The sequence below is a fragment of the Pinus tabuliformis genome, chromosome 4_2 (assembly GCF_031772625.1).
Source record: "Pinus tabuliformis cultivar Carrire ecotype Pingquan chromosome 4_2, CPIR1, whole genome shotgun sequence".
Lineage (NCBI taxonomy): Eukaryota > Viridiplantae > Streptophyta > Pinopsida > Pinales > Pinaceae > Pinus > Pinus tabuliformis.
In genome coordinates this window covers 1,024,017,929-1,024,043,338 of record NC_142304.1, presented here as the reverse complement: position 1 = coordinate 1,024,043,338, position 25,410 = coordinate 1,024,017,929, and positions in this window count along the sequence as shown.

The window sequence follows — 25,410 nt, the reverse complement described above, 5'->3', positions numbered from 1 at the left end:
CTACTTAAGGTTTACTTCTTTATGAAAGCAAAAGAGAATGGAGAAATGCACTAACCGTTGCCTTGCGCTTAATGTCGAATCCAAACTCTTCTCTTTGGCTGCTTGCTCCCAGCTCCTTGTTCTTTTGCTTGCCCAGCTACAATGAGATCCTGCAAAATAACAAAGAAGGAAACTACAAGAGGCATGCAATCATAACTGGTTCATGGATTAGTGTAAACCAAACATGCAATCATCACAATATATTATTGAAACAAGAGCACATAGAAGAACCTCAATAGCTTTTATTAATGAAGAAGTAAAGGTTCTGAGAGTATTACAACCATTGAAGGCTCCAACCCAACAACACCTCCCAGCAGAAAGAATTTCTCCTCTTCACCTCTCTCAAACAATCACCCAATAGCTCAATAGTGAAACCAACAGCATATCATTACTTTGCACAAAATTCCAGCCTCCTGAGCTCATAGGAGAGAGCTCAATATATAGATGAATTGAGAAAGGATGAGTCAGCTTGCAACTGATGTGTAGCTGCCTTGTGTCCTCTCTCTCTTCAGTTAATCTTTAGTTGATCTTCAGTTCTTGAGTCCACTTGGTGAACCTTGCTTCCACTTGGAGAAACAAAGCCTCTGACTCATCACAAGGCGAAATCCCTGATCCAAGTGTCATTTTTGGAAGATTCCAGAGCAATGACTCAGTGTGCCACATGTCCAAACTCGCTCAACACAGGTGGGCTTTGTTCTACCTGCTTTGCAACGCAGGTACACCATGGAGCAGTTGTGTTTCAGCGCAGAAGCCTAGTGGAGCACCTGCTTTGATTTCAGGATTGCTTGTTTTTTAGTGTTTTCAGGTGGAGAACTGATCTGAGAGCTGTTGGTTTGCTGACCTTGTTCCTCTAGGGGTAGGAACATCATGTTTAGGGAACTTTGGATCCCTTGGATTATTGACAATTCATGCTTGTTGCTGTAAGGCACAAAATTGTCTATAACAATCCAGTGTTGGAGATCGCTCGGTTCTCCTACGCTCAATCAATCCCTAATGATTATAAAGGCTTTTGATGGCCGTGGGTTCAATCCTTATGGCATTCTACAAGGTTTACCTATAGGGGTTGAAGGCAAAACTGTTAATCTAGATGTGGAAGTGGTTGATGCCCCTCTAGATTATAACCTTCTCTTGGGTCGTAGTTGGTCTTACGCTATGACTGTTGTTGTTTCATCGGTCTTTCAGCTTATAAATTTTCCTAATAATGGAAAGATCGTAACTATATACCAGCTAACTTACTTTCGTTCTTGCGGACAAGACCGATCTCCCTAGTATCTAATGATATCTAGCGATAAGCAAACCAAACAAATTCTATCTTTCTCTAAATATGAAATTTATAAATAAAGGCCAACAGGTGTTTAAGGCCTACCTCAGGTCTAGTGCTAGTTTGTGGAAACCATGCTCCATTTGTCCAAATGAGCTCCCTTTTAAAGAAACTGCAAACACAAACAAGCACACATATCAAATAGCACTTGCATAGCCAATATAATAAACCATATTTATCATGATGATCAAGGAATTCATGAAATAAACCATAGAATACAATTTATTGAGAAAAATGAATCTAATTGTATTAACTTTAATCAAAGAAGAAATTTACAAACTTGGTGCCTTGATGCTGTACAAGCTCCTCCCAGGGTCCATCAAGAATCTCCTCTACTTTGACAAGTTTCACTCTCTTCCCAATGAAGCCAAAAGGTATGTAATCTCTCCTCTCAAGCTCAGCTAGGAAGTCTCAATTCCAACAGCATTTACCCTCAAAAATGTTCAGCTTTCAACCTCCCTAGCAACTAGCCCAATGCCTCAATTTATAGTGCAGAGGAGGGAAGTTACTAGGTCCACCTTCAAAGGGATAGAGCCCTCCTTCAAAGGGATAAGCTCCTCTCATCAAGGGGTTAGCTCCTTTAGTTATGGGATGCATGAACCACCTAGGAGCGAACCAACGATGTCAAGATTCCTTCTAGAAGTGTCTAGAATTAACCCAAAGTGAGTTTTTAAGAATAAACTTGCGCCTTTTTGACTTTCACAAGGTTCCGCACCCACTCCTTTAGAGACAGAGTGGGCAGGTCCGCAAGTAACATGACCAAGGGGTGCGGGACCGCAGGTAATGGTAAGAGAAAGTGCAGAACCAAAGTTTTATAGATTTTCAAAGACTTTCTCTCATTTTTAAAGCTTGACATGAAGAGCTGAGGTTTGAGACTTGCAAAGGAGGACAGTATGAGAGGTGATAGACTCACACTAACTGCAGAAAGTCATGGTGACAATATTTTGTGTAACACCCTGGTTGGGGAGTGTGTAGATTCTGAGCCTTCTTCATCTAAGGAGGCAGTGCAACAAACAGTCTGGGTTGATGCAATGGTGGAGGAGTACAACTCCATCATGCGGAACTATGTTTGGGATGTTGTCCCAAGACCTCAGGACAAGTCAAATGGCTTTACAAGGTAAAGGAGACAGCTGATGGCAATGTTGCGAAACATAAGGCAAGGTTTGTTGCCCGTGGTTTCTCACAGGTCGAGCGGATCGACTACGATGATACCTTTGCTCCTGTAGCAAGGTACTCATCTATCATATCAATGTTAGCACTATCAGCTCAAATGGGTTGGAAGATCCATTAGATGGACGTGAAGACAACATTCCTCAATGGGAATATTGAGGAGGAGGTGTACATTGAGCAGCCAGAAGGTTTTGAGACCTTCGATCGTGAGTTGCATGTGTGTCAACTCAAGAGGGCTATGTATGGGCTGAAGCAAGCACCTCATGCTTGGTACACCATGATCTACAGCTATTTCACCAGGTTGGGCTTCACCAAGAGTGAAGCAGATGCGAACCTTTACCACATCATGGTAGAAGGTAACCCATTGATCATTGTTCTTTATGTCGATGATCTGATTTTGAGAAGTGATGATCAACTGATCCAGTCTTGCAAGGAGGACCTTGCAAGAGAGTTTGAAATGAAAGACATGGGTCTTATGCACTACTTTCTAGGCATGGAAGTGTGGCAAAGAGATGGAGAAGTTTTTGTGTCTCAAGGCAAGTATGCCAATGAGATCCTCAGACGGTTCCATATGGAGAAGTGCAAACCCATGCAAATTCATCTCGCTGGGAACTGGAGGAAGGAGGATGCTACTTCATGTGAGGTAGTAGCTGCTACTATTTATTAGCAGCTAGTGGGCTCACTTATGTATCTGGTGAACACACGACCTGACTTATGCTTTGTGGTGAACCAGCTGATTCAAGCTATGGTTCAGCCTACCAAGCTGTTTTGGAAGGCAACGAAGCATGTACTGAGATACCTCAGAGGCACATCTCATTTTGGATTGTGGTACAAACGAATAGAGGGACTGAAACTTCAGGGCTTCATAGATGCGGATTGGGAAGGGAGTCCATCAGACCGGAAGAGAACTTCTGGAGGAATCTTCAACCTTGGTTCAGCTACAGTTTCCTAGTACAGCAGGAAACAAAGATCAGTTGTGCTTAGCTCAGTAGAGGATGAATACATGGCTGCTAGTCAGGTTGCATGTGAGGTCATTTGGATGCGGAATATTCTAGTGGGATTGTTTGGTCAGAGGATGGATCCTATAGTGATCTACTGCGATAATCAGAGTTGTATCAAACTCTCTGAGAATCCAGTTTTTCATGACAAGTCCAAGCACATAGATATCTGGTATCACCATCTTCGAGACTGTGTGGTCAAGAGGATCATGTTGTTGTTGTATGTTTCAACCGAGGAACAGGATGCAGATATTTTGATGAAGGCATTGTCAAAATGCAAGTTCGAGTTGCACAAAGGCAGGATTGGGGTTATTGATAATCCCTTTCTTGTTGAGACGGAGTGTTGAAAATAGCAACAAGAAATGCTAAAAATAGAAGTGCTAAAAAGAGTATTTTAGGATACCTTCCTATTTTAGTTAGTCCCTAAACTAAAATAGAGAATTAAAATTCGAATTTGATCTTAGTAGCAGTTTTTAAAATAATTAATTAATTCATCTTGAGTTAATTAGTTGTAGGAAATCAAACATGAAGTCTATGTGAAGACATGCAATAGTTTCTCCATTGGTTGAGGAAGTTATCCCTTGATTAAGGAGATTAGGATGAGTTGTACTTTGAGTTGTAATTAGTTAGCTTAGTTATTTGAGTTAAGACTAGTTAGATTAGTTCAAATAGTTTGTTGAATTAATTGTGAGTTCAGTTAGTTAATGCATGCATGCATGTAACTGTTGCACTTCAGATAACTAAATATTCTCTCATAAATAACTCATGCATGTTAGTTCAGTTAGAGACCCAGTTGAGATCAGGTGATGGGACAGTGTACTATCAGTTGCAAGAATATTCCTTGGAGGATATCTCTTGCATGCAGAAGGAATTCATTCCTTGGAAATTGTGCAATTACTTTTGAGTTTGATAGTTGTGTGATGAGGCCAATTCACAAAGGCGGAAACATTGGACCCCAAGAGACACTGCACAAGGAAATAGGAGGCTTGGAGGGTTGGAGGAAGACATATGTTGTGTCTATTAAGTCTGTGATTTGTATTGTTCGATTGCAGAGAGAGTAGGATAGCTTGTGAGCTAATTCTTTGTGTAATCTGAACATATTTCCACTTGTATGATATTACAGAGATCGGGGTTTTAGGCTGAGGCTTTCCCCAGAGTATTCTTCTCTATTCATGTGTGATTTCTTTCTCATTCTTAGTTATGTGTGTTCTATTGATCTTGCTCATATTCGATTAAGCTTCCACAAAGTTTGTTGTAGAAGTAGATCTTGTATTTTGCTTTAGTATATTGCATAATCTGTTGATCTACAGTGACTTGTTTAGGGCACGTAGCAACTAAGATTAGGGTTTGATGAGCCCTAAAACATTGATCTAGATGATGGTATTGATGTGCCCAAATGGATTATCCCAAGTTTTCATAAGACTCTTTCTCTTATCTACTCGAGTAGAAAGGGGGAGTGGAGGTGTGTACAGGTTCGTAGGATGGCTATTTGTTGGGGGGGTTACCCTTTGCCATTGATGAAAAAGGGGGAGAGAAGGCAGTAGGAAGAGATGTCATGATCGTAAGGGGAGTACTTGTGTTTCCATCAATGCCAAAGGGGGAGATTGTTGATCAGTGGTTGTCATTGATGTCAACCCAAGTAGCATTAGGGGCTACCCCGATCTTGCATGGGAATTTTAACTTGAAAAATTACTCTATTCTGAGTCAAGGATCTTCCAGATGAATTCTACTCATCGAGATTTTTCTGTTGATATATGGCACACCACATAATTCTTCACAGTTTGAGAGATATTTGTGATTGAAGTTAGTAACCCCAGTTAGTGGGCTAAAACCCTATGGGGTTGTGGCATGGCACTCATATTTGGTTGTGGTCATTGAATAGTCAATCATTAATAATAATAAAATGCTCCGAAAATCCCTCTAGTGTTCACTTGTTGAGGACCCTCTCAACTCAAGACATTCATATAAATAGTGACCCTCATATCCTCCTCTAGTAAGGATTTTGTGGCTTCAAACAGGTCATTGTGGAATTTTCACTCTAACTTTTTTTCTGTGAAGCACCAGAAGCTAAAATTAAAACCATTTGAGCCAAAATACCTCGTGACTGAATTTCAGATCTTGGTTTGATATATTTTCAGAGATATGATCAGAGGAAGTTAGGGTTTTTGCAGGCTCCATTCCATGTCAAATAGGTGACATTGTGAAAATCATCTTAACTTTATCTCTGAGCATTGGATTCAAATTTCATAAATAGTCATAGAAAGAGGATGGATTGCAGTTTGTTGAATAGTGTTTTTAAGGTTGAAGGTTGCAACAATGACACGTGGAACTTCATACAAGTTCACTCTACTGAACCAATCTAAAATCAAGTCATCGTGGGAGATTGGGCATAACTCTTTCTTGAAGAATCCAATCTTGATCAGACATGTGGGGTTGGAAAGAGGACTCAGAGGGCTACCGCATGATGAAATTTCAGACCCTTGAAATCCGAAATTACATAGATACAACATATTCAATATCGAGCTCCTAGAAGGCAAGAAAAAACATGCATTCAAGGATCACTATAGTAAGGACCACACATCAACAGTCAAGGGTAAGTCTCCTATAGCAAGGTATGTATGATTAGTGTTTACATTTGAAATATGAGTATCATCTCTGACATATGTTTTTGCAGTACAACGTAAGTACATACAAGGTTTTGGTTATATCTCTATGTCTCTATATGTCACAGTTAGTTTTGGTACCACATTTCGAATGTCCTATTCTTGATACTAAACATTTGATGCTACATATTCTTGATGCTACACCAAGTCTGCTAAATCTATATGATGTTGTAATTTCATGATACTTGTCTCGTCATAGTTGATAGAATGGTCTATGTTGTTGTACTTAGAACTTGGTCCATCACAAGTCTAGGGTCAGTCATCAGTTTTTATTGTATATATCTTTAGGTCAGTTTTAGATATAGTCTTGCATAGAGTCTAGGCCTATATCAAGTGTGGGATTATTTGTCTACTGCTGCAACAAGTCAACAACAAAAGTGACAAGCACACTTCAAGTACACATTGTAATTTTGATTTGTATTTATTCATTATTATGCACTTACATGTGTTTTGCAGGTAGAGGTAAGTTGAAGGGTATTTTGTTTTGTTTTGGGATTAGTTTCACTGGGAAAATTTTGCATGCAAGTAGAAGAAGATTCAAGTACAACTTCAAGCAAGAATTCAAGAGAAAAAATATCAAATTAGAAGAAGCATTGCAATGGGACATCCTTTGAAGACATGATAGCCATTCGCATATTGTGAAGAAGTGTCAAGGCCAAGAGTCATCATTGTAAAGTTGTAAAAGTGTCATCATTGGAAGAGTCATTATTATAAAAGAGTCAATCTTCCTAGAGTCGAAAAGGCATTATTGTGAGGTATAGGAGTCTTTGTTGGGATGATGTCATGGTTGGGTTGCAGGTCATAGTGTGATTGGGTGTTCAGTCAAAATCATTGTAAATCATATTGTATTGTGGATCATTTCCCTAGTATGGGAATCCACACTCTTGTATCATTTCAGCCATTATAGGGTGGCAAGGAGGTGCTAGGCAGGTGCATGAAGTCACCTACAGGTTGGAGCCTGTGAACACTTCAGGGTGGTAGGTTGGTCTAGGATGTTGAGGCATCCATTCAGTTGACTACTTAAGAAACCAGGGTGTTGGGGCGTCCTTCTAGTGGGAGTTGGAGAAGAATTCTTTTCTAGAATTATAGGAAGTTGTAACTTTCATTTCAGTTGGGGCTGAAGATTAAAGAATTTATTAGAAAAGCATTCGGTGGTTTTTGACTCGAAGGGGGTTTTCCACCTAAAATTCTCGTTTCTACTGTGTTCTTTTATTTACTGTTATTATTGCATAAACATTAATAATAATTGAAGATTAATTAATGCTATGAAAATATTTAAAAGTGTTAATTACTAAGGAATATTGATTCACCCCCCATTATTTCCAACAATGTCGTCAACTTTTGTTTAATCCCTTCTACTGCACATAATTTCTTAAACTCATTTGAGACATACTCACCACTGTTATCACTCCTTAGAGCTTTAACCTTCTTGCTAGACTCTTTCTCAACCAATGCTTTAAATTCACAAAAATTTGTGAAAGTTTGAACCTTCTTTTGCATGAAAAAGATCCAACATTTACAAGAAAAATTGTCAACAAATATAACATAGTACCTTTGTTTGGCTGTGGATGTTATCAAGAATGGTCCACACACATTTGAAAGGACTTGCTATAAAATCACCTATGCTCGATTGTCTCCATTGTGAAAGGAAGCCTTGGTGTATTTTCCCAAAGTACACCCCTTCCATGTATCAACTTGTTCTAGTGTACCTTTGGGAAGACCAATAGAAATCTATTGCATGATTTTCAAAACCCCATGATGTAAGTGACCCAATTGCCTGTGCTGCAACTTTCCAATGTCTCGGCTCTGCACCATCTCTTCTTTCATGCTCAAAGCAACACAATCCTCTACCTCCAACTTATAGAGATTCTTAACTTGAATCCCTATCTTCTTTACCTGACCCATGGCTATGTGTCGAAGGAACGCCTTTCCTTTGCTAAAGACCACATCATAGCCTCTATCCTCCTGTTATCACTCAGGTTGTCCTTAAGCTCTGAAAAAGGATACGGCCGAGGTAACCACAGACCAACTTTGGACTGCAGGTTCTAGCCCACCTACAATCAGAGAGGGCTCTCTCTTTCAGATTTAGCTTTGTTGAAAAGGATCTTAGGCTAGTTATTGAGTTCAGGGGTTTTGTTCTGATTTTGGTGGGAAAATTGATGTTCTTAGGTAGAGAGGCAGGGCATAGTCTGAAGGTTTCAAACCATTGGGCGTGGAGTCGAAAAGGAGGACTGCTGGTGCGTTTTCTTAGTCCCAAGAGAGAAAATGGAGCAAGGTAGCTGCAAATGAAACAATGTTTCAGGTTTAAAGGATGGGATGAATGCTAAGTAATGAGGGGCAGTTAAGAATCCCTCAGTCAGCTTAACATGGGAAGATGACAAAGCTCTACCTAGGGGCAGTAAAGAATCCCTAGATAATCGGCACACACAGGTGAATCGGGGTAAATATGAGCCAGAAGGAATTCATATTCATTACCAATTCATTCAGAGGAAAACATAAAGAAACAACAGAAATTGAGCATAGAGTGTATTTAAACAAATTCTAAGCTAATCTTTCTTTCTGTTATTTAGATAATGGTAAATAGTAAACAGAGGTAAGAAGCACTTATTGTATCAGGTTGCAGCACAAGAATTCCATCTTCAATCTCCAGAAAAAAAACATTAACAACACATCAAACAGTCTCTTCTCAGAACTTTCGGCAATCTTTGATTACAGAAACAATCTTCAGGTATATAGTGCGAGTCTCTAGTGAAAAATACCAATTTTCCAACCCTTGAAACAATGCTGAGGGCGGTATATATAGGGAAAACTCTCTACAATTTGTTTATTACATCTTGACCTAAACAGGTCCTAAAGAATAATTAATCTGACCTAATCCTATCTGAAATAAATGCATGAAAATATCTTTGGCTGCGCTGAGGGCTGCCATATCAAATGAAGTGAATGTGCTTGTCCTTGGTGGCTTGGTGCAGTTGCCTTTGCAATAACTGTGCATGGGTCTCTGCTCCATTGTAGTTTGGTGGCCTTAAATGCTTCAACTGTGATTTGAGAGCTGGGATGGGCTTTCACCGCTTGATTTGACTTTGTTGGCGGCCATTCAATGTTAACCTGCTTTGGGAACTGAAGGTTTCCATTAAACAATTTAACTAGTACACTTTGTTGCTTCTCTTTCCTCTGATACTCTCTGACAAATGAATTGGGTTGCTTTTCTCCTTTGCTGTGGGTCTAATCACAAGTTAATGGTCGTTGTTCGGCCTCTGTTTCCTCTAGAACTATCTTCTGCTCCTTTCTGCATGCTTCGCGAAGAAAAACGGGTCATTCGGCGCCTTTCGGGCTTGCTGGGGGCTGCGCAATAAAAAGATTCCCCATTTTGGCCTAATTTATCTAGCGATGCGCAAATCGCGCATCAAAAACTGCCTCAGAAACTGATTCGGGGGCTCCAGAGTGCGATTTTCGCCCTTTGCGCCAAAATTGTTGATGACGTCAGCATGATGTCAGCATGACGGACCTCGTACGGAGGATGACGTGGCGGGATGACGTCAGCATGTACGGCGGTGACGTGGCAGTACGGCGGGTCTGATGATGTGGCAGGACACGTGGCAGGGTGACTCGACGATACAGTGGTAGGAGGCCACGTAGGCGGATGACGTCAGCGTTTACGTGGTGCTGACGTAGGATGGAGGAAGGCGGTAAATGGTTTCTGGGCGCACCGCCTTTGAGGAAGAGTGGTTTTGTCAGAGGGGGCTCCGCCACAGCCCAGAAGGCGACGCGTGGTGGGAGTACGGTGGGAATACCGCCCATCTCTCGGACGCTAACCTTCGGGCAGCTTGGGAGATGGGAACGCCCGCCTACCGTTGATCTGCGGGGCAGGTGATCGGACGGTTGGCGGGAGGGACGAGGCGGCGGGGAGTTAATGTACAGGGCGTGCGGAATATCCGGATTTTAATACGGCGCGGCAGGGGGTAAAAACTATGGTTTATGTGGGTTTTTGGGGTTAAAATGAGTGCGGGTTAATGTATTTACACTCGGGACTTAGGGATAGGGGCGCAATATGGTTTTTTTTTTAGGGTTTGTGAGTGGGGGTTTAAGGATTTGTGCACAAAACTTTAGGTTAGGGGCGGGAAAGAGGGTTTTGAGGGTTAGGATTAGGAAACAACGGTTATTAGCCTGACCAGGTGTCAGACTAATTCCTTTAAGACTCGGATGGGCTAAACACAGCCCCAGATGGACTGCCTTTTCCCTGACTTAGAAGAAATATGGCTATAATGCCAGGGAGGGGATATTTACATAGGGGAGTATTATATACATAGTTTTAGTATGGGAAGGGGAAAACTGATAGGGAGTTATGTACTAGAGTTAGTAGTTAATATGGAGATGATAAGAAAGCGCTAAGGTAAGGGTCCTTAGGCTAATTTTGGGGAAAAGAACTTGTAAATGAGAAATAAAGAATGCTTGAGTGAAGCAGATCTTCACCAAGACAAATGACATGGAGAATGATGAAACTAAGAGGAATCAAGCAGATCTTGACCTCTTTGAGGAAATTAGTGAGGGACTTGGGGAATAAGAAGAAGGGGGAGTTAGTGATGTCCAGCTTGAGCTCCTCCAGATGAAAACTGCCTGATAACTGTGATCTAAAAAAGATAAAACGCTTTGTAACACAAAATTGATCATAAATTATCATTCTGCAACCACGCAACTACCTACCCAGCCTACCTTCCTAACATTTTTTCTTCTTTTTGGGTGGGTGCACTTAGACTTGCAGACCCTGATTTACAATTTTTCTTTTGAATGCTTTCCTATCTAAATCTACACTTATTTATGCCAAGGGCCCAGATTAAGCAGTTGGGTCCCTTTGATTCTCTACCTATCTACAAATCCGCCAATATTAAACTGTTTGGACAGATACATTCTCTATATTCTAAATAGGAAATTGAAACCTAGGGAGACCAAGATTAAACTGTTTGGATCTCCCTTTAAAACTCTTCAAAACTGGAACAACTCATCAAAATTGGAATACAACAGTGCCATTTGGACTAGCACCGTTCATGGCATCTTGTGGAAATATGGAACACTGCAGCCTGCAAAGTATGACATATTTGGCATGTAAAAATGTCAATCATGAAAGATGAAACCCTGTTGCAACAGGAGGCTAATAGTGGCTCCACTTGGGGATGGCTTTTCCTTGTGAAAAGCCAAGAACAGCAGGTCAGACTGCCTTGATTTTTCTATTTGTTGCTGTAGACTGGAAACACTTCTTTGTTCTGGCTGCTAAAAATGTGAAACTTTGAAATCTGAAACATTCTCTCCTCAACTGAGTTACTGTGAACTATATAGCATCGCCTGCTTTCTTCTGCGTGCTTGATAACTATGTACAATGCTGCTGGAACATGCCTTTGACTGCAAATAGTTCTTTTCTACCATGAATTGCTTGTAATGTGACAATTTTCCTCTTGCTGTTTTGTTGAAATTGGTGTAGAGACAGAGCCTTTAGAACTGGAATACTCGCATTGGCTGTGTCTTCATAAAATTCACTGTTGTTCCTTAAGCAATCGGCCTGCTTGTAAAAAATAAAACAGAATGCTAATATATACAAATATTACTGTACAAAGATATATACAAGCTGCATTATGTCCCTTAAAAGGGGTCATGGTAATGTTTCAGCATACGGCCATTAACAGGGCCTTCTTCAACAGTGCTATCCTCTATAGACCTGAGAAAGTATGTGTTATTTCCCTGAACAATAGAGACAACAAATGGCCCTTTCCATAAAAACTCAAACTTAGCGTGTTTGCCCTTGTCTTCTCTTCGTGAGTCCCACCTTAGAACTTTGTCACCAATACTGAAATCCTTAGCTTTAGCTCTTTTATCATACATCTTTTTAAGCTTTTCTTGCAAAATTTGAGCTCTGTCGTAAAATTGTTCTCTGGTTTGCTGAAGATGAATTGTCTGATTGATTCTTCTTTGAATTTCATTTGGTTCGGCCTGAATCTCCTGTAACAGCTTGATAGTAGGAATGCCCAAGGATGAAGGAAATCTGGCCTCCATGCCGTATACCAGCTCATAAGGACTCATCCCAATGGATCTCTTGCTCGAAAGTCTGTCTGCCCATAGGGCATTCACCAGCTTTTTATGCCAGTTCTTCTTGTTTTCTTCCAGCACTTTCTTTATGATGTTGATGAGACTTTTGTTTGAAGATTCTGCCAGGCCATTACCTTGAGGGTAATAAGCTGTAGAGTGGCCCAGGGTGATATGAAACTTATGGCAGAAACTGATCATCTTTTTGGACTTAAAGGCAGCGGCATTATCAGTGATGATTTTCTCAGGGCAGCCAAATCTAGAAAGGATATTGCATTCAAGGAATTGGATAATGATAGTGTCATTGGCTTGTCTACAGGGAATGGCTTCAACCCACTTAGTGAAATAGTCGGTGGCTGTTAGGATCCATTTGTGTTGGCCTGAGGAAGAGGGATGGATTTCTCCAATGAAGTCAAGACCCCATTGTTGAAAAGGTTGTTCGGTTGAGATGGGTTTAAGGGGCAAGGGTAACAGCTTTCTCTTGCCCTCAAAAATTTGGCATTTGTGACATGACATGGCAAACTTCTTTACATCTGCAAAAAGAGTGGGCCAATAGAAACCAGCCCTTAAAATTTTATCAGCAGTGGACTTCCAATATAGATGTCCTCCACAGTCACCTGCATGGAATTCTTTCATGACATTGTTAGTTTCATTCATGGTTAAACAATTGAGCAATATACCTTCATGATTTCTCCGAAATAATGCACCATCTATAACACAAAACTTTAAAGCCTTCATTTTCAAGAATCTTTTCTTGGTCCTGGACAATCCTGGGGGAGCACACAGGTTTAACAATACAAAGCATATATCAGTGTACCAGGGGCATTGTAGAAATATTTCACTGATCTGTGGAGTCGCCAGCTCCTGTTCATTGTCCAGCTAGTTAATGTCTAAGGCTTGAAAGTTTGTTTCAGACATCAGTTTAGCTAAACCTTGTCCCTTTATCAGCTTGGTTGGTTTTATTTCTATGTCATACTCAAGGACGCTTGCAATCCAGTTGCCTCTTTTGCCTTCTAATCCTTCTTGTGTCAATATGTCTTTTACAGCAGCATGTGGAACATAGGCAATCACGTGTGAATACAGTATGTACACTCTAAAATCCTTGATGGCCTTAACAAGTGCGTAGGCCTGCTTTTCCATTATTGGATACTTCAAAGGGGCGTCTCTTAAGGCTTGGCTGAAAAAAGCGATTGGCTTTTCAGCTCCCTGTTCATTCTTTTGCAAAAGGACAGCGGCTATTATGTGATCAGATGCAAACGAAAATATGATAAAATCTCTGTCAAACTGTGGGCTAGTGAGGACAGGGGTTTGGGTTAATGCAGTTTTGATACTTTCAAATGCTTGCTTGGTTTCCAGGGACCATCTTACCTTGGCATCCTTCTTTAACATGTTGCTTAACAGTCGTATTAGTTCAGCTAGATTTGGAATAAATCTTCTTAGGAAGTTGATTTTCCCAAGGAACGCTTGTAGCTCTTTAATGTTTCTTGGAAATGGAATCTGGAGGATGGCTTGGATTCTTTCAGGATCAATTCTAATCCCATCTTTTGATATAATGTGGCCAAGTAACTTGCCTTCTTCTAGGCCAAATAGGGACTTCTTTGGATTTAAGGAAATGCCATATTTCCTACATGTCATGAAAATTTGCCTAAGGTGCTTGAGGTGTTCTTCATCAGATTTGGAAAATGGGGTTAAGTCATCCAGGTAGACAACTAGGAAATCGTGTATTTCCTTGGCAAAAGCAATATCCATTGCTCTTTGAAATGTGGCACCAGTGTTTTTAAGTCCAAATGGCATCTTCACATACTTAAATGTTCCCCACAGTGTGGTAAAGGCGGTTTTGTCTTGGTCGTCCGGGTGAACAAGTATTTGGTTGAAACCTGAAAAGCCATCTAGCAAAGAGATTCTAGATGATCCCACTACTCTTTGTAGGATGTGATCCATTTTGGGCAAAGGATAGTGGTCTTTTAAGGAGACTTGGTTTAAATTTCTGAGATCTACACAAAGTCTGATTTCACCTGTCTTTTTTCTTGTAGGAACAAGATTGGACACCCACTCAGAAAATCTGATGGGTGCTATTATGCCTACTTCAAACATCCTCTTTACTTCCTTCTCAATCGGGGGAAGAAGCATAGGGTTAATTCTTCTAAGTTTCTTCTTGAAGGGCTTCTAGTTTGGTTTTAAGGGAATTGTGTGTTGGATCAACGAGGTGTCATAGGATTTCAAATCCTCATAACTCCAAGCGAATACATCTTGGAACTCTTTGTATAAATCAATGTACTTGGGCTTTTGATCAAGACGCAAATTTTTGGACAGTTTGATCATTTTTGGATTTTCTGCTATCCCAATGTTGTGTTCTTCTATATCAGTGTTTATTGGCTGCAATTTTGGCTTTCTGGGCACATCATTAGCATCAAACATGTCTTCTAGTGGGGTCAGGCCAGCAGGCAGAAAATTATCCTTTAAGTCAATGATCTCTGCCTCTGTTTTGTCTATTTCTTCCAAGTGCATTTGTTTCAGTTGTTCAATGTTTTCTTTGTCAAAAACCATCAAGTTTAGGATTTGTTTGGCTGTTGCAGCAGTTACAGCCTGCTGATTTTGAGTTGCTTGCCATTCTGAATCTGTCATAGCATCCATATCTATGTTAATATTTGAAAATTCATGCTCAAGGGTGAGAAAATTCTTAATTTGGGCATCATTTTCGAAAACTTGCCAATCTTTAATGTTATTTGGGACAACGGGCCTATGTTTTATTTCCGCTATGAAGTGGTGGTTTGGGTCAAAGGGAAGCTTACATGTACTTGCAAAAGTGGCTAGGCTGTGAGCGTGAATGTTGTGATTTCTTGAGATCTTGTCAAGCTTGAATTCAGTGAATGCATTGAGTATATTAGTGGCAGCAGTCCTATAGGCTCTCATTCTATTGTCATTTGTAACAAAATTACCTTTCATCTATTGTATGATTAAATCAGAGTCACCTAGGATAGACACTTTTTTAGCTCCTAGAGCTTTGAGGAGTTTAAGGCCTAACAACAGAGCCTCATACTCTGCCATGTTGTTGGTGCATTTGAAATTCAGTCTGTAGGCATGGCCTTGTGCATGGTTGTTATATGTGTTGTGAATCCAAACACCTGCCCCTGCCCCTAACTTGTTGACAGAGCCGTCAAACTCTAAGTACCATGTGATTTCTTGCTTGTGGTTAGTGCTAAGAGTTTCAGCCATTCTTGCAGCGGGCAGATTTGAAATTTCTGTTTGAGGAGGTTCTTCTTGTATGCTGGTTGCATTATCTGTTGTGACAGTCTCATGGGTGCGTGTAATCGATTCTTCATTAATGTGCGTTTGTTGTTCTAGAGCCAAAGGCTCATCCTCAGTTGGAGAATTTGTGTCATCATTAAACAAAATAAAGGAATCCATGTCAGAATGTATTGAGTAAATGGGAAAATTTTCAGGCTTGCTCTCACTACTCACCACATATTTCATCAGCGTTTCTCTGTACAGTCTCTTTGGTTGCCCAAAGATAGAAATGGTGGCATAGGAGAGGTCCAGTTGAAGGGATCCTTGCAGCTTTTCTCCCCATGATCTTGATAGGAGCATACCGTACTTTGGTGGGATGTCAGCCACCACCACATCCATGAGGATGGTCTTGTTGGGATATTGGACTAAGGAGACACACAAGTCTTTGATGAGGCCTAAACATTTGACTTGACTTGAGTCAAATGAGTATAAATCTTTGTACGGTCTTGTAACATCCAGGTTCAGTTTTTCCATAACTACTTTGGGCATAAGGTTGTGTGAGGCTCCTAAGTCAAACATAGCGTTGTGCAAAACTTTGTCATGTATATGCAAACTGACATAAAAGGGTGGAATAGGTCCATGTATTGATTTTCCATTGACTTCTGGACCGAATAGCAGTTCAGGAGAATCATCCAAAACATTTACATCGTCTTTGTTTTCTGGAATCTGAAGCGACCTTTGAATTTGTTGCCTATATACATCGTGTTTGGCAAGTTCTGAAAGAGGAACATGTATTTTCAATTTACCTATTTCTGCCTCTAAATTAAATGGTTTTTCCAATGGAGTCTTGGTGTTGATAATGGCAGTTTTTTCTGTTTTATTTGAATTATCTGCGATTTGCTCTTGTTTATCAGCGTTGTGGGGATTGACTACTTGCGATTTTACAGTTTCAGGAGGGCTTTTTGGAATGCTGTTCAAATTTTCTTTTGAGGAGGGAGGTGATAGAGGCTGCTCAACAGAAGGCTGTGTGTCTGTTATGTCTTCTACAGTCACTTGTTGCGGGTTTGGGACAGTTGTATCAGCTGGTTCTGTCATGACAGCTTTGTTTTTAATCTTGTTGGGTTGTTTGCCTTCCTTTGTTTTACCAGGCTCAGAGATGTCAATGGTCCTAGTTCTCAGCTTATATTGTTTGTGTACTTCATACACAGCAGTATCATATCCTTGTTTAAAATCAAAAGACTCACCAGACTTAGTCTGAAACTGATTGTAATCAAGTTCATTTTGGTCTTCTTGGCTCGGGAAAGTCTGGTGCTCACCCTTTAGATCCATCAAATTCATGTGAGTGTCTTCTGTGGGTTGACTAGAAGTGGATCCTTCAACATAGTTATCTTGAAAAGGAGGTCTTATGTCATGGTCTTGGTTAGACCTACCAGCATTTGTGTTCTGTGTTTTCCTAAAATTTGGATTCCTTATGTTATTGGACTGTTGTCCTTCCCATGATGCTTTTCTCTCAACATTTTCTACTCTTTCTCCCAGCCTTTGTAGGCCATTGATAATAGCATCAAGCTTCTGGTCAAAGGCTGAGGGTTCTTCCTTAAAGGTGGTTCTTCTCTCCATCCTAGCTCTGTTCCTTTTGGCAATTAAGTTGGCCTCAACGCTGACAACGACATTTTGCATGTCTGCAAGGGTCTGAGGAGCTCTTTCTTTTAACTGGTATGCCATATCCAGGTCAAAACCATCCGGAAATTTGTACAAGGCAAGGTCAGGGGGAGGCCTCAGATTCTGTGGTATTGCATTGTAAACATTATTGAATCTTGCACAGTACTCCAAAACAGTTTCTTGAGGACCTCTTTTAATTGTATCGTATTCAGCTAGTATGTGCAAAGGGTCTTTCTTTTTCTCCCATCTGTTGGTAAAAGATTGGTACAGCTCATCTGGGGTAGTTATGGAATTTGCAGCAAGTGATCTGAACCAAGTTCTTACGTCACCTGTTAGACTTTGAACAAAAATTCTCATTCTCACGCTATCATCATCTATTTCATAGTTTTCAAAATAGTCTTGCATCTTTTTGGTATGCTGAATGGCTGTGAAAGGACCAGTGGAATCAAAATACGTGATTTTCAACTGGTAATCTTGAGGTAAAGCCCTAGCATTAGCAGGTAATTGCAGGGGTGCATATATATTAGCCATATTGGCAGGGATAAGTGGAACAACGGGGACAAATGGAACAACTGGGATGACAAGGATAACTGGGATAACAGGAACAGCAGTAGTGGTAATGGGAATATGTGCAGCGAATGGAGGTGTGGAAGGAGTGCTATGAGATGTGGATGATGAACCAGGGGAGGCCGGAGTTGAACGGAATAAAACTTTGATAGGAGTTGGAACACAGCTTGGGTAAGCTGTTTCAGGAGTTTTATCAGCGAAATCTTCTTGTCTTTCTTGCTTCCTAAGGATCTTCGGGATTAGGTTCGGATTTTCAAAAACAGCTGGGGGATTAGGGTCTGGATTTGACCTTGTATGTCGTGGATTTTTCTTGGAAGCCAGCTTCCGAATTTGTTTTTGGTATTTTTTTGGGAATGTTTTTAGAAATAACAAAAAACTAATCAAAATTTGGGACAGTTATTTGTAAATTAAAACTAGCATGAAGATTGACTGAAGCAGCATTTATTTAATCCTGTTAATGCAAAGCAAAGAACAGTTTCAAAGGCTTCCTGGCTGACATTCAGGCTTCATCTGTAGTTTTAAGAGATAAACAACAATTGGAAAGATTGATTTATGGTCTCAGCGGAGCTTTCTTACCTTCTTCGTGAAACTATCTGAGGAAAGTTCCCCAGTGGAGTCACCATTATGTTATCACTCAGGTTGTCCTTAAGCTCTGGAAAAGGATACGGCCGAGGTAACCACAGACCAACTTTGGACTGCAGGTTCTAGCCCACCTGCAATCAGAGAGGGATCTCTCTTTCAGATTTAGCTTTGTTGAAAAGGATCTTAGGCTAGTTATTGAGTTCAAGGGTTTTGTTCTGATTTTGGTGGGAAAATTGATGTTCTCAGGTAGAGAGGCAAGGCATAGTCTGAAGGTTTCAAACCATTGGGTGTGGAGTCGAAAAGGAGGACTGCTGGTGCGTTTTCTTGGTCCCAAGAGAGAAAATGGAGCAAGGTAGTTGCAAATGAAACAATGTTTCAGGTTTAAAGGATGGGATGAATTCTAAGTAATGAGGGGCAGTTAAGAATCCCTCAGTCAGCTTAACAGGGGAAGATGACAGAGCTCTACCTAGGGGCAGTAAAGAATCCCTAGATAATCGGCACACACAGGTGAATCGGGGTAAATATGAGCCAGAAGGAATTCATATTCATTACCAATTCATTCAGAGGAAAACATAAAGAAACAACAGAAATTGAGCATAGAGTGTATTTAAACAAATTCTAAGCTAATCTTTCTTTCTGTTATTTAGATAATGGTAAACAGTAAACATAGGTAAGAAGCACTTATTGTATCAGGTTGCAGCACAAGAATTCCATCTTCAGTCTCCAGAAAAAAACATTAACAACACATCAAACAGTCTCTTCTCAGAACTTTCGGCAATCTTTGATTACAGAAACAATCTTCAGGTATACAGTGTGAGTCTCTAGTGAAAAATACCAATTTTCCAACCCTTGAAACAATGCTGAGGGCAGTATATATAGGGAAAACTCTCTACAATTTGTTTATTACATCTTGACCTAAACAGGTCCTAAAGAATAATTAATCTGACCTAATCCTATCTGAAATAAATGCATGAAAATATCTTTGGCTACGCTGAGGGCTGCCGTATCAAAATGAAGTGAATGTGCTTGTCCTTGGTGGCTTGGTGCAGTTGCCTCTGCAATAACTATGCATGGGTCTCTGCTCCATTGTAGTTTGGTGGCCTTAAATGCTTCAACTATGATTTGAGAGCTGGGATGGGCTTTCACCGCCTGATTTGACTTTGTTGGCAGCCATTCAATGTTAACCTGCTTTGGAAACTGAAGGTTTCCATTAAACAATTTAACTGGTACACTTTGTTGCTTCTCTTTCCTCTGATACTCTCTGAAAAATGAATTGGGTTGCTTTTCTCCTTTGCTGTGGGTCTAATCACAAGTTAATGGTCGTTGTTCGGCCTTTGTTTCCTCTAGAACTGTCTTCTACTCCTTTCTGCATGCTTCACGAAGAAAAACGGGTCATTCGGCGCCTTTCGGGCTTGCTGGGGGCTGTGCGATAAAAAGATTCCCCATTTTGGCCTAATTTATCCAGCAAATCGCGCATCAAAAACTGCCTCAGAAACTGATTCCGAGGCTCCAGAGTGCGATTTTCGCCCTTCGCGCCAAAATTGCTGATGACATCAGTATGACATCAGCATGACGGACCTCGTATGGCGGATGACATGGCGGGATGACGTCAGCATGATGACGTCAGCATGTGCGGCGGTGACGTGGCAGTACGACGGGTCTGATGATGTGGCAGGACACGTGGTAGGGTGACTCGGCGGTACAGTGGCAGGAGGCCACGCAAGCGGATGACGTCAGCGTTGACGTGGTGCTGACGTAGGATGGAGGAAGGCGGTAAATGGTTTCTGGGTGCACCGCCTTTGAGGAAGAGTGGTTTTGTCAGAGGGGGCTCCGCCACAGCCCAGAAGGCGACGCGTGGCGGGAGTATGGCGGGAATACCACTCATCTCCCGGATGCTAACCTTCGGGCGGCTTGGGAGATGGGAACGCCCGCCCACCGTTGATCTGCGGGGCAGGTGATCGGACGGTTGGCGGGAGGGACGAGGTGGCGGGGAGTTAATGTACAGGGCGTGCGGAATATCCGGATTTTAATACGGCGCGGTGGGGGGGTAAAAACTATGGTTTATGTGGGTTTTTGGGGTTAAAATGAGTGCGGGTTAATGTATTTACACTCGGGACTTAGGGCTAGGGGCGCAATATGGTTTTTTTTTTTAGGGTTTGTGAGCGGGGGTTTAAGGATCTGTGCACAAAACTTTAGGTTAGGGGCGGGAAAGAGGGTTTTGAGGGTTAGGATTAGAAAACAACGGTTATTAGCCTGACCAGGTGTCAGACTAATTCCTTTAAGACTCGGATGGGCTAAACACAGCCCCAGATGGACTGCCTTTTCCCTGACTTAGAAGAAATATGGCTATAATGCCAGGGAGGGGATATTTACATAGGGGAGTATTATATACATAGTTTTAGTAGGGGAAGGGGAAAACTGATAGGGAGTTATGTACTAGAGTTAGTAGTTAATATGGAGATGATAAGAAAGCGCTAAGGTAAGGGTCCTTAGGCTAATTTTGGGGAAAAGAACTTGTAAATGAGAAATAAAGAATGCTTGATTGAAGCAGATCTTCACCAAGACAAATGACATGGAGAATGATGAAACTAAGAGGAATCAAGCAGATCTTGACCTCTTTGAGGAAATTAGTGAGGGACTTGGGGAATAAGAAGAAGGGGGAGTTAGTGATGTCCAGCTTGAGCTCCTCCAGATGAAAACTTCCTGATAACTGTGATCTAAAAAAGATAAAACGCTTTGTAACACAAAATTGATCGTAAATTATCATTCTGCAACCACGCAACTACCTACCCAACCTACATTCCTAACATTTTTTCTTCTTTTTGGGTGGGTGCACTTAGACTTGCAGACCCTGATTTACAATTTTTCTTTTGAATGCTTTCCTATCTAAATCTACACTTATTTCTGCCAAGGGCCCAGATTAAGCAGTTGGGTCCCTTTGATTCTCTACCTATCTACAAATCCGCCAAGATTAAACTGTTTGGACAGATACATTCTCTATATTCTAAACAGGAAATTGAAACCTAGGGAGACCAAGATTAGACTGTTTGGATCTCCCTTTAAAACTCTTCAAAACTAGAACAACTCATCAAAATTGGAATACAGCAGTGCCATTTGGACTAGCACCGTTCATGGCATCTTGTGGAAATATGGAACACTGTAGCCTGCAAAGTATGACATATTTGGCATGTAAAAATGTCAATCATGAAAGATGAAACCCTGTTGCAATAGGAGGCTAACACCTCCAACATGGTGACTGCTACTAATTTCTTCTTCAACCTGGGGACATACATAACATCTCTCAAGGTGATAGGAGCACCTTGGTTCCTCTAAAAAGTAACCATGCCCAATCCAGTAGCACTATACCTCCCGTCATCACCCATCTTGATATGCATCTGGAGATCCTTCTCCTCCAGGTCAGTAAACAACTCCTTGTCACCAGTCATGTGGAATGAAGATCCACTATCAAGGTACCATACACTACCCATCATTGATGAAACCATGCATGCAATCAGAGTAAAGTCCAATTCGAATTGAGAGGCCAAAGCCTCACCTGTTGCTCCTCCTAAGGACTTCTTCTTGGACTTTTTCAGCAGATAGTTTGAAGCAAAATGTCCCAGCTCATGACAATGAAAGCACTTAACCTTCGACATGTCTTTCTTCTTGCCTCCATGACAAGAATCTTATTTGGAAAGGGACACCTTCCCTTTCCCTTTCCTTGCCTTACCCACTAAGGCATATTTCTCCTCATCATCAGTCTTTGATGAGGAACCATCTCTGGTGTTCATTTTGATCTCCTTGTGCATCAAATCTGACCATAGTCATTCCCAATCTGGCATCTTCTCCCTCCCATTGACAAAGTCCTGATAGCTATTCCAACTCTTGGGGAGGCCTTGGAGAGCTAGGCTCACCATATCATCCTTGGAAATGGTTATTCCAACACTTCCAAGCTCATCACGACAATGAGTGGACTTGGTCAAGTATTTTGGAATGGTATTGCCTTTCTCCAGCTTGATTTTTCGAAGTTTGTCTTCTAGTGCCAACTTCCTATGGTCACTATTGTTTTGGAATAGTTTCGTCAATTCTTTCCACATAGCATGCGTAGTTTACTTCCCATGGAGACTCAAGATAATGTGGTCTCGAACACCCTCAAGGATTATCCACCTCGCCTTCACCACACACTTCTTCCATTCAACCAGATTTTGTGCATCTGATGCTATTGGCTTAGTAATGTCTCGATCAATGAATTCCTTGAGGCCATTATCCTCCAATACTGCCTCTATCATGTCCTTCTGAGCTATATAAATTGAGCTTCCTTCCAAGGCATACTTGAGCCTCAAACCGTAGAAATACATTTTCCAATCCTGAAGTATGTATTGCAAATTCAAATTGCACCTATGACCCCAAACTCAAAATTTTGAAATATCCTCTAATATATTGTCTTCATCTCTAATACCATGTAGATTTTCCTGTAGATTCACAGCTCATGTAATGTACTAAAACACAAGACAAGAATCTACTCTACTCTTTAAACAACAGAATCCAATAGATCGATGAAAACAATAATCGACAAGAGGAAGATAATCAAAGACACATAACATAATTTTTCTCTGGGGAAAGCCACTACTCAAAACCCCGACTATCTATTGCATTAATCAGAAATATGTGTGATAATACAAAGCTTGTTCTCACTAGAACAATTCTTGCACAAGTATGATCAAATTTGTCTTCCTCACAAGCCCGCTCTAGCCAACACTTAGCCAATTATGTTGCCTGCCAAGCCCCTATTTCCTTACACATTTCCTATGAGGATCAACCCATATTTAATTTTGAAATCCTTCCTCCATAACTGTGCAATCCAAAACTAGGTCCTTCTTTGATTGCATGCATGACATGTACAACTGGGATCATCATACAACTGAAAGTACAGTGTCCCTGTACTCTAGTCTCAACTAGGTCTTTCTCTAAACTAACATGCATGAGTTTCTCATGAGGGAATCTTCAGTTAGCTGGAGTAGCACTAAGGATGCACTAGTACACCAACTCACTACTAGACCTCTACTAGTTCCACAAACAATTAGAACTAGTTTAACTATCTATAACTCAGTGAATCTGATTTATCTAATTACAACTCAAATAAATTCATCTTGGACCCCTGAAATTTAGGGATAACATATACATGACTACAGAAAGACTTCCAACTCGAAATGCCTAAGCTAATTAAGTGAATTAAACTTAATTAACTATTTACAAGTTGTTATGAGAATAAAATTCGATTTTAATTCACATTTTAATTCAAGGACAAATTAAACTGGAATTTCTTGTTGCCATTTCTCAACATTCCATTGTTCATAAAGAATGTCCCCATTTACAACACTTCATGGATATCATCTTCCATCCTTCACATCACCCTTGAAAGGGACTACAATGGTTCAAGCAATAGAGAATCACATAGGGCACCAACAAGAGGTTCTCAAATTGTTGAAATACAACTTGGTTGTAGCACAAAATAAGATGAAAAAAAAAGAAAACCAACATTGTAGTTAAAGGGAATTTGAAATGGAGGATTGGGTATTTTTTAGGCCACAACCATGGAAATATATGTCCCTTAAGCAATGAAAGAAGGAAAATAATTAACACCCAAGAATTATGGCCCCTATAAGGTGTTGCAAATGACTAGAAGTATGGCTTACAACTTGGAGTTACCTTCATCTTCTCATGTACATCATGTCTTCCATGTTTCTTTCTTAAAGAAGGTAATTGATGACAACATCCTAGTCCAAATTGTTTTACCATAGATTAATCTAGAAGGTAAAATCATACTAGATGCATAAACAATCATTAAAACAAGGTTTAAGTACCTATGAAATCAAGCAATTATGAATTACCTCATCAAATGGAAGAACCTACTAGTGGAAGAGATGATATGGGTAGATGAGTTATTCATTTGAAAACATCCCACCTGGTCAAGTGTTTAGGACAACACTTGTTTGTAGGAGAAAGATATGTTGAGTGCAAAACCACTTATTAATCCCTTGATATTAAGTTATTAAATTTATAGTGTTATATTAGTAGGTTATCCAAAACCTTTCATTGTATCCTTTCATTTTGATTATACATTATCTCCTATATATAAGTCAAGGAGATCTAATCTTGGGATCATCTCATATTGTATTGTGTATTGAATTCATTGTAAAAGAAGGTTTCCCCTTTGAAGTGGATTGTAGTCATTGAATACTAATCATTTTTAAGGTGCATGGTTCATAACACAATTTATCATAACAAACATAATTTTTTAACATTTTAGAGAAAAAAAATTCACATGATTATGTTGAATAGAAAGTGACTCTTCTCTTCAAGCTAGGTTGAGCCTATGTCGGGGCTAACCCCAATGTTAGATGGAGGAATGATCTACCCAATTGTATGATGTTGTCACCAAGATTGTGGAAGGCTTGATTAAGCATGGATGCCATGTGGCACATTTTTTATTCCCCACAAATGTATGCCACCCTCAACCCCTCCCCATGAGATTTGAATTTGTGACCTACCGGGACTAAATCTTGCAGAAACCAACTAATCTACTCCTCATGGGTTGAAAAGCGACTCATTAATATTTGACATTCATTCAAAGTTTAAAAAAAACTGAATTGGACATAAATAGCTTGAATGGGACTCTTTATTTTTAGATTGCACAAGGGTTCTTGATGAATTGTGCTTGGGCTATTCATGAATTGTGTTATTTAAATAATTGGATTGTTTTTGTTTGGATTGTTGTCATGCAAACATATACGACTATAAAATTTCTTTAGATCTTTTAATTGCTCGTGAATTATATCACAGGGCTTGAATTCTTCACCATCCATGAAAAACCACCATGGAGAAATCAAATCCTTAAGACTAGAAGAGTTTTGATACCATGTGAAGAAATAGATAGCAAAACAAACCTAACAATTTGATGAAAAACACTAACTAGCTAACCGAGACTATATTCATACCAAATTTATAAATAAATTATACATTTGGTAATGATGCTTCATAAAGAGATGTGCATTAGATCCTAGAACCTTACATGGTGACTAGACTAATAAACTTTAATTATTTCTTAAAA